This window comes from Scyliorhinus canicula, unplaced genomic scaffold, assembly GCF_902713615.1.
Source record: "Scyliorhinus canicula unplaced genomic scaffold, sScyCan1.1, whole genome shotgun sequence".
Classification (NCBI taxonomy): Eukaryota; Metazoa; Chordata; class Chondrichthyes; order Carcharhiniformes; family Scyliorhinidae; genus Scyliorhinus; species Scyliorhinus canicula.
In genome coordinates, this window is record NW_024055473.1 from 194,504 (window position 1) to 203,059 (window position 8,556).

Sequence of the window (8,556 nt, forward strand, 5' to 3'; positions counted from 1 at the left end):
TCCTGGTGAATCTCCTCTGCACCCCCTCCAGCGCAATCACACTGTTCCTATAATCCGGTGAGCAGATTTGCACACAGTACTCCAGCTGTGGCCTCACCAAAGTTCTGTACAGCTCCATCATGACCTCCCTGCTTTTGTAATCTATGCCCTGATTGATAAAAGCGAGTGTCCCAAATGCCTTTTTCACCACCCTATTAACCTACCCTTCTGCATTTAGAGATCTATGGACAAACACGCCAAGGTCTCTTTGTTCTTCGAAACTTCCCAGTGTTGGACATTTCATAGTATATTTCCTTGTCAAATTACTCCTTCCAAAGTGTATCACCTGACACTTTTCAGGGTTAAATTCCATCTGCGTCATATAAGCCCATTTGGCCATCTGGCCCAATTTAAAATTTAGTGGCAAGGGGGTGACATTGACTGAGAAGTTATATTTAAAAAAATAAGAATAGATGGAGAAGTGCGAGGTCACATTCATCAGTTTTAGACAACTCTTAGCAACAACGTCAGCATTAGGGTTGCCAGATTTGCCTTGCCCTCTTCAACATATGTGGCCATAATAATGGGAATTACAACATTGCTGTACCGACCCAACAATATAAAGCTAATATACGACTTGTAGTCTGTTGCTCCAACAAGCAATCAGCAGTTGCTGCTGGATACAGAAAATCCAAACAGGACACCCCTTCGTGCAGATTCTGAACATGGGAAGATTAGAAAAAAAATCAGGTGCTAGAAGGGCTCCAGAGAAGTTGAGGAAGTGAAAAGAGTCGGAGAAGAGGGATTAGAGGAGGCAATTGTGACCTGACCCTGTTTGTTGACAGCTTACGGCGGAGTCCACGAGGAGCCAAGAACAGGATGGACGATGGTTGAACAAGGCAGAACAAAATTAAAAGTGGAATCTACCTGATGGGTAATGAAAACGACGATGGAAAGAAAACGGACATTTAAAGAGATTTTAAGAAGACAACAATAAAAACAAACACACCTTGTTAGCAAGAATATCCTTACTCAGATATGGACAGCAAAATTGCACACAATACTCCAGGTGTGGCCTCACCAATGCCCTATACAATTGCAGTAAAACATCTCTATTCCTGTACTCAAATCCTCTCGCTATGAAGGCCCACATGCCATTTGCCTTCTTTATTACCTGCTGTAACAGCGCACTTACTTTCAGTGACTGATGAACTAAGACATCAAGGTCTCGCTGAGTATCTACCTTTCTCAATTCATACCCATTCAAATAATAACATGCCTTCCTATTTTTGCTACCTAAGCTGAAACCTCACATTTATCCACATTATACTGCATCTGCCATGTCACCCAGCCTATCCAAATCCCGCTGAAGCATCTTGGCATCCTCCTCACAGCTCACCCTCCCACTAAACTTTGTATCATCTGCAAATTTAGAGATAATGTATTAGTGCCCTTGTCCAAATCATCAATATATAATGTGAACCATTGGGGTCCGAGCACAGATCCCTGCGGTACCCCATTAGTCAGTGCCTGACGATCAGAAAGTCTCATTTATTCCAACTTTTGCTTAATTTATGCTAACCATCTCATCTCAAGATACTACCCGTAATCCCATGTGCTTTAACGTTACATAGTAATCTGCTATGTGAGACCTTGTCGAAAACCGTCTGAAAGTCTAAATAAACCACAGCCACTGGTTCTCCCTGATTAACTCTATGAGTGACATCTTCAAAGAATTCCAGTAGATTTATCAAGCATGATTTTCCTTTTGCAAATCCATGGTAATTTTGTCAGATTACACCACTGCTTTCCAAATGTTGCACTATGAAATCCTTGATAATGGACTCCAGCATCTTCCCGACTACCAACGATAGGCTCACTGGTTTACAGTTCCTGTTTTCTCTCAACCTCCTTTTTTGAATAGCAGGGTTACATTTGCTCCCTCCAATCTGTAGGAACCATTCCAGAGTCCAAAGAATTTTGGAAAATGACCACCAATGGGTCCACTATTTCTAGGGCCACTTCCTTCAGTACTCTGTGATGAAGATCTTTCTTTTTATAAATTTAGTGCACCCAATTAATTTTTTCCAATTAAGGGGCAATTTAGCCTGGCCAATCCACCTAACCTGCACATCTTTGGGTTGTGGGGGTGAAATCCATGCAGACATGGGGAGAAGGTGCAAACTCCACAAAGACAGTGACCCAGGGCTGGGATTCGAACCCGGGTCCTCAGCGCCGCAGTCCCAGTGCTAACCACTGCGCCACATACCGCCCTCTCTGTGATGAAGATTATTAGATCCTGGAGATTTGTCTCCCTTCAATCCTATTAATTTCTCCCAAACTATTTCTTCAGCTCCTCACTAAAACTGTTTGCCAGAACTTCTGGAACATCATTCATGTCTACCTTTGTGAAGACAGAAGACGAAATTAGTTCCTCAGCCATTTCTTTGTTCTGTTTGAATTCCTCCGTTTCTGACTGCAAGCGGCCGACATTAGTTTTTAATCAATCTTTTTCTCTTTACATACTCCATAGAGAAACTTACAATTGAAATTGACGCACACACACTGATACCTACCCAGGATGAGTAAAATTGATGTGAAAGCATAAATCACTTGGATAGGAATAATTATGGGCCCGATAGCAAATAAACCTAGATGAATACAGATGAATGGAGAGCTGTAGAATGTTTTAAGTCCATGCATGTTGTTATTTTACGTGATATTGAAGTAGGCGATTTGCAAGGAGGACTGTCTGAGAGCAGGGGTATCAATCCAATTATTCAGAGATCACACAATTTTCAATAGGTGATGGAATAAAATGGAATTTACCACAAGTTATGTGATGGGGTGGGAATGAAGGATTCAGAGTTTAATTTCCCCCCCAGGCTCCACTTGACTTAACAGCACATTTTGGGATTTTAGACAAATAAGCTAAGTGAATGAAGCAGTCACAGGCTCCATGAAGGGGACCTTGCTTCTCTTCCTCCCTGCTTACAAAGGGATGACTGTTGCCAATGGACCAGGTCACCCGCCTCCTGACCAGTCACCCTGGGGAGAGCTCAAATCTGCTGCTATCGTGTTAGCGCATGTTACTGGAGGAGTTCGGGCAGGAAGGTAAGCCAGATATCAACACAGTGGGTGGGTGGGTAACCCGGGGTCTGCTGAACATCCTCAATTACGCAGGCTATGTCTTTTTGACCGTGATGAGAGTCCCTACTCATTATCCTCGTTGTGCGTATCGGCTGATATTCGGTAGTACACACTGTGACCCGTATCCCCAAAGCCAGGTGCAAAAAGCACATCAGCACCCTATAAGCCACTCTTCTGTGCAACACATCCTGTGACGACCGTCAAATTGTGAATGAGGTTGTCAATGACAAACCATGTACACCTTTCCTTCTTGTCCAATGGGTCATACCCCGACGGTGCGAATGAGAGTTGGAACGGGGGACGGAAGGATTCGGAATTTGGGTTTTCCTGTATTTTGTGTTGGTCAGAACAGAACAGATTGTGGTAATTCAGCTGAACTTGGGGCAGCCCGGTGGTGCAGTGGATCATAGAATTTATAGTGCAAAAGGCCATTCAGCCTATTGAGTCTGCACCAGCCCTTGGAAAGAGCACCTTACCTAAGCCCCACACCTCCACCCAATCCCCCTTTATCCCTGTAACCCCACCTAACCTTTTTGGGCACTAAGGGCAATTTAGAATAGCCAATCCACCTCTCCTGCACATTTATGGATAGCACTGCTGCCTCACGGCGCTGAAGTCCCAGGTTCGATCCCGGCTCTGGATCACTGTTCGTGTGGAGTTTGCACATTCTCCCCGTGTTTGCGTGGGTTTTGCAGGGTAGGTGGATTGGCCATGTTAAATTGCCCCTTAATTGGAAAAAATAATTGGGTACTCTTAAGTTTATTTAAAAAAAGAATTCAGCTGAACTTCATTTTGGACCAAACATGCTAACCAGACGTAACTGAAGGAGACTGGCTCCTCTTGTCTGCTATGCTCACTCACAGGAGTAACTCATGGCTATTGGTTCCTGCTCATTAACAGTTGGTGTTCGATTTGCCTTCAGAAATAACTCATGGTTTTCTGGCAGAAACTTCATTAACTTTTGCCTCAGCAACATTTTTCTGGTTGGTCAGTGGATATAACTCAGAGATAGCAGACGGGAGTCTCCGCTTGAGATAACAACTTGTAGCATTTGTAGGACATGTGTTATCCAAATGGCCCAGCTGAATGAAGCCTTCATGAAACCACCATGCTGTTTGTGATACCCATTGATTTAGGGCCTGTGATCAGGCTAATGAGGGGCAGACAATTATCACAGGGGTGTTAATCCGTCAAGGCACATGGACTGGTCTGCTTTTGCTGTCAGCAGAAACAGTGATTAGTGAAGGACTGTGATATCACAGACGTGAAGTAGAATCATAGATGTAACATAATGATCTATCTTATAAGAGTTACAAAGAAGTAATTATTTTTGACTCTGTCTTGAACTCTGGAACAGTGTACACAGTAAAGTATTTACAGTGCAGAAGGAGGCCATACGGCCCATTGAGTCTGCACCGGCCCTTGGAAAGAGCACCCTACCTCAGCCCACACTCCCACCCTATCCCCATAACCCAGTTAACCCACCTAACCATTTTGGACGCAAAGGGCAATGTAGCATGGTCAATCCACGTAACCTGCACATCTTTGAACTGTGGGAGGAAACTGGAGCATCCGGAGGAAACCCATGCGGACACAGGGAGAACGTGCAAACTCCACACAGCGTGACCCAAGCCGGGAATCAAACCTGGGACCCTGGAGCTGTGAAACAACTGTGCTAACCACTGTGCTACCGTGCCCTCCAAAAGTATATGGTTAACTTGTAATGACACACGTTTATCAATCATCGGAATGCTCACACTTGACACCTGCATTATTTGTTTTATTTTGTAAACTTTAATTTGTGCATTGAAATAATTATCTATAGTTATTATTTGACACCATATATTAATTAAAACATATGTAGGTAGTGTAGAATGTCGAATTCTAAACTGTGATTAATGCCACATATATATGTTATGAATTCACTCAGTGTGACCTTTATAAATGGTAATCATCGATACGCACTTATATTAAGGGCACACCTTGTATAATCTTTAATATAATTCGTATTATAATCTAATATAACAAGCATTATAAAATATTCTGTGAATTAGGAGTGGTGACCATATTATCTTTTGTATTAAAAGTAAAATGGTCGAGGGCAGCCTGCAGTAAGAAGTTTTGGGGCCTCATAGGAGGCAGATAGGTGATAAGGGAGAGACTGACTCTGTTTTCGGAAGAATCCAATTGCTGGCATTAGCAGATATCAGAGGGAAGGAACTGACAGACATCCATTCCTCTCCTATAGGATGAAGGAGTCTCAGGCTAGGAAATATCTAGAAGTGTGACCTATTACCAATTCTAAAGATCACGGAGACTCCTCGCTTAGTAAGGAAAACAGCACCACTGTGGAGATCTTAAGAGTTTTGAATAAACATTAGTTGTTTGGTAAGTTCTAAGCTACAGAATATTGGGAGGAGCAAAGAGGAGTGATGACTCTCTAAAAATGTACATAACTTGGACCCTCACTTCTGTCGGCTGAGCGGAGTTCTATCTCTTACACGGAGGTTAAGGCAGATCTGGTCTGTCGGCTGTTTTTTGCAATCTTTAATAAATCATACGACCTGAATTCAAGGCTTGATCATTCTCCACTATTCCGAGTCTAACAATGACCTCTCCCCAGTGTGAACTCGCTGGTGTGACTGCATGTGATGTAACTGAGTGAATCGCTGCCCACATTGAGAGCAAGTGAATGGCTTCTCCCCAGTGTGAACTCGGTGGTGTATCTGCAGATTGGATAACCGTGCAAATCCCTTCCCACATTGAGAGCAGGTGAACGGCTTCTCCCCAGTGTGAACTCGCTGGTGTCTCAGCAGGTTGGATGAATCAATAAATCCCTTTCCACATTGAGGGCAGGTGAATGGCTTCTCCCCAGCGTGAATTCGCTGATGTCTCTGCAGGGTGGATAAATCAATGAATCCCTTCCTACACTGAGAGCAAGTGAATGGCCTCTCCCCAGTGTGAATTCGCTGGTGTGTCCGCAGGGTGGATAACCGAGTGAATCCCTTCCCACACTGAGAACAGGTGAACGGCCTCTGTCCAATGTGAACTTGCTGATGGTTCCGCAAGGTGGATGAATCACTGAATCCCTTCCCACACTGAGAGCAAGTGAATGGCTTCTCCCCAGTGTGAAGTCGCTGGTGTGCCTGCAGGGTGACTAACTGTTTGAATCCCTTCCCACACTGAGAGCAGGTGAATGGTTTCACCCCAGTGTGAACTCGCTGGTGTATCTGCAGATTGGATAACCGTGCAAATCCTTTCCCACATTGAGAGCAGGTGAACGGCTTCTCCCCAGTGTGAACTCGCTGGTGTCTCAGCAGGTTGGATGAATCAATAAATCCCTTTCCACATTGAGGGCAGGTGAACGGCCTCTCCCCAGTGTGAATTCGCTGATGTCTCTGCAGGGTGGATAAATCAATGAATCCCTTCCTACACTGAGAGCAGGTGAATGGTTTCTCCCCAGTGTGAACTCGCTGGTGTGTCTGCAGGCTGAATAATCGAGTGAATCCCTGCCCACACTGAGAGCAGGTGAACGGCCTCTCCCCAGTGTGACTGCGTCGATGAGTCTCCAGCTGAGATGGGACTCTGAATCCCTTCCCACAGTCCCCACATTTCCACAGTTTCTCCATGTTTTGGGTCTCCTCGTGTCTCTCCAGGTTGGACAATCAGTGGAAACGTTAACTACACACAGAGTATGTTCACTGTCTCTCCTCCCTGTGCACGATGTGATTTTTTTTTCAGGCTGTGTAACTGGATTAAGCTGTTTCCACAGTCTGTTCATTCGGGTGTGTGTTGCATGAGTCTCGGTGCTTTTCCAGTCACAACCACATTTAAAATCTTTTGAAGCCAAGAGACTGGACAAACATTTCTCCTTCTCGCCGATGATTTTCAGAGCTCGATGATATTCAGATCAGAGGTATCGAGTCATGACGTTTGAGATCTCTGTCTGTAATTCCTCCTCTTCCAATATCCTTTAAAAACAATTTACAAAAGTCATCATTGTTAGTCAATAAGCAGACGTATTGAGTATAAAAATTGGCAAGTTATGTTCCAGCTGTATAGAACCTTATCTAGGCCACACTTGGAGTATAGTGTTCAATTCTGGTCGCAACACTACTAGAAGGATGTGGAAGATTTAGAACATGTGCAGAAGAGATTTACCAGGATGTTGTCTGGTATGGAGGCATTAGCTATGAAGAGCGGTTGAATAAACTTGGTTTGTTCTCACTGGAACAAAGGAGGTTGAGGGGCGACCTGATAGAGGTCTAAAAATTATGAGACACAGTGGATAGTCAGAGACTTTTTCCCAGGGTCGAGGGGTCAATTACTAGGGGGCATAGGTTTAAGGTGCAAGGGGGAAGGATTAGAGCAGATGTACGAGGTAAGTTTTTTTACACAGAGGGTAGTGGGTGCCTGGAACTCGCTGCCAGAGGAGGTGTTAGAAGCAGGGACGATAGTGACGTTTAAGGGGCATCTTGACAAATACACGAATAAGATGGAAATAGAGGGATACGGACCCCGGAAGTGTAGAAGATTTTAGTTTAGACGGGCAGCGTGGTCGACGCAGGCTTGGAGGGCCGAAGGGCCGGTTCCTGTGCTGTACTTTTGTTTGTTCTTTGTAGTCCAGGATAGGAATTCAGAACAGACAATTCTAGTTCCTATGGAACATTATTTACTCTCTCATTCTCCAAAAGCTGTAAATCTCCATCCCACACACTCTCCCTCCATTCTTTTTTTTAATATAAATTTAGAATATCCAATTCATTTTTTCCAATTAAGGGGCAATTTAAAGTAGCCAATCCACCTAACCTGCACATCTTTGGGTTGTGGGGCTGAAACCCACGCAGACACGGGGAGAATGTGCAAACTCCTCACAGACAGTGACCCAGGGCCGGGATTCGAACCCGGGTCCTCAGCGCCGTAGGCAGCAATGCTAACCACTGTGCCACCCCTTCTCCCTCCATTCTCACTCTGTTGTATCTAATATTCACCCTCCCAATTCTCCTGATTGATGTTAATTGATACTACTTTTACCCCCCCCCCCCCCCCCCCCCCCCACCAAATCTCCAACTGGGCTTGCGAAACCCTACCAACTGTCCTGGCTCGAGACAATTCACATCTCTTTAACCTGTGATTATCCTTCTCTCCAGTCACACCATCTGGACCTGGAAAGACTTCATTATCGGGATTTCCGGTGGCGGCTATGAGGGAGTAAGTCGCACATTTGGTGGCTCTCGCTCCGGCTGGACTTTTGGACCTATCCCCCCTGACATTTTTGCGCTTTTGAGCGCTGGATTGGAAAATAACAGACTCAGGCACTGAATCCATACCGAGGTGTATGGAACTAAGCAGGAATAATCGCAAACAGCTGAAGAAGTGGTCAAACAAGGGCAGTGTGGAGGCTGCAGTTGAAAGCAATATGGCCGA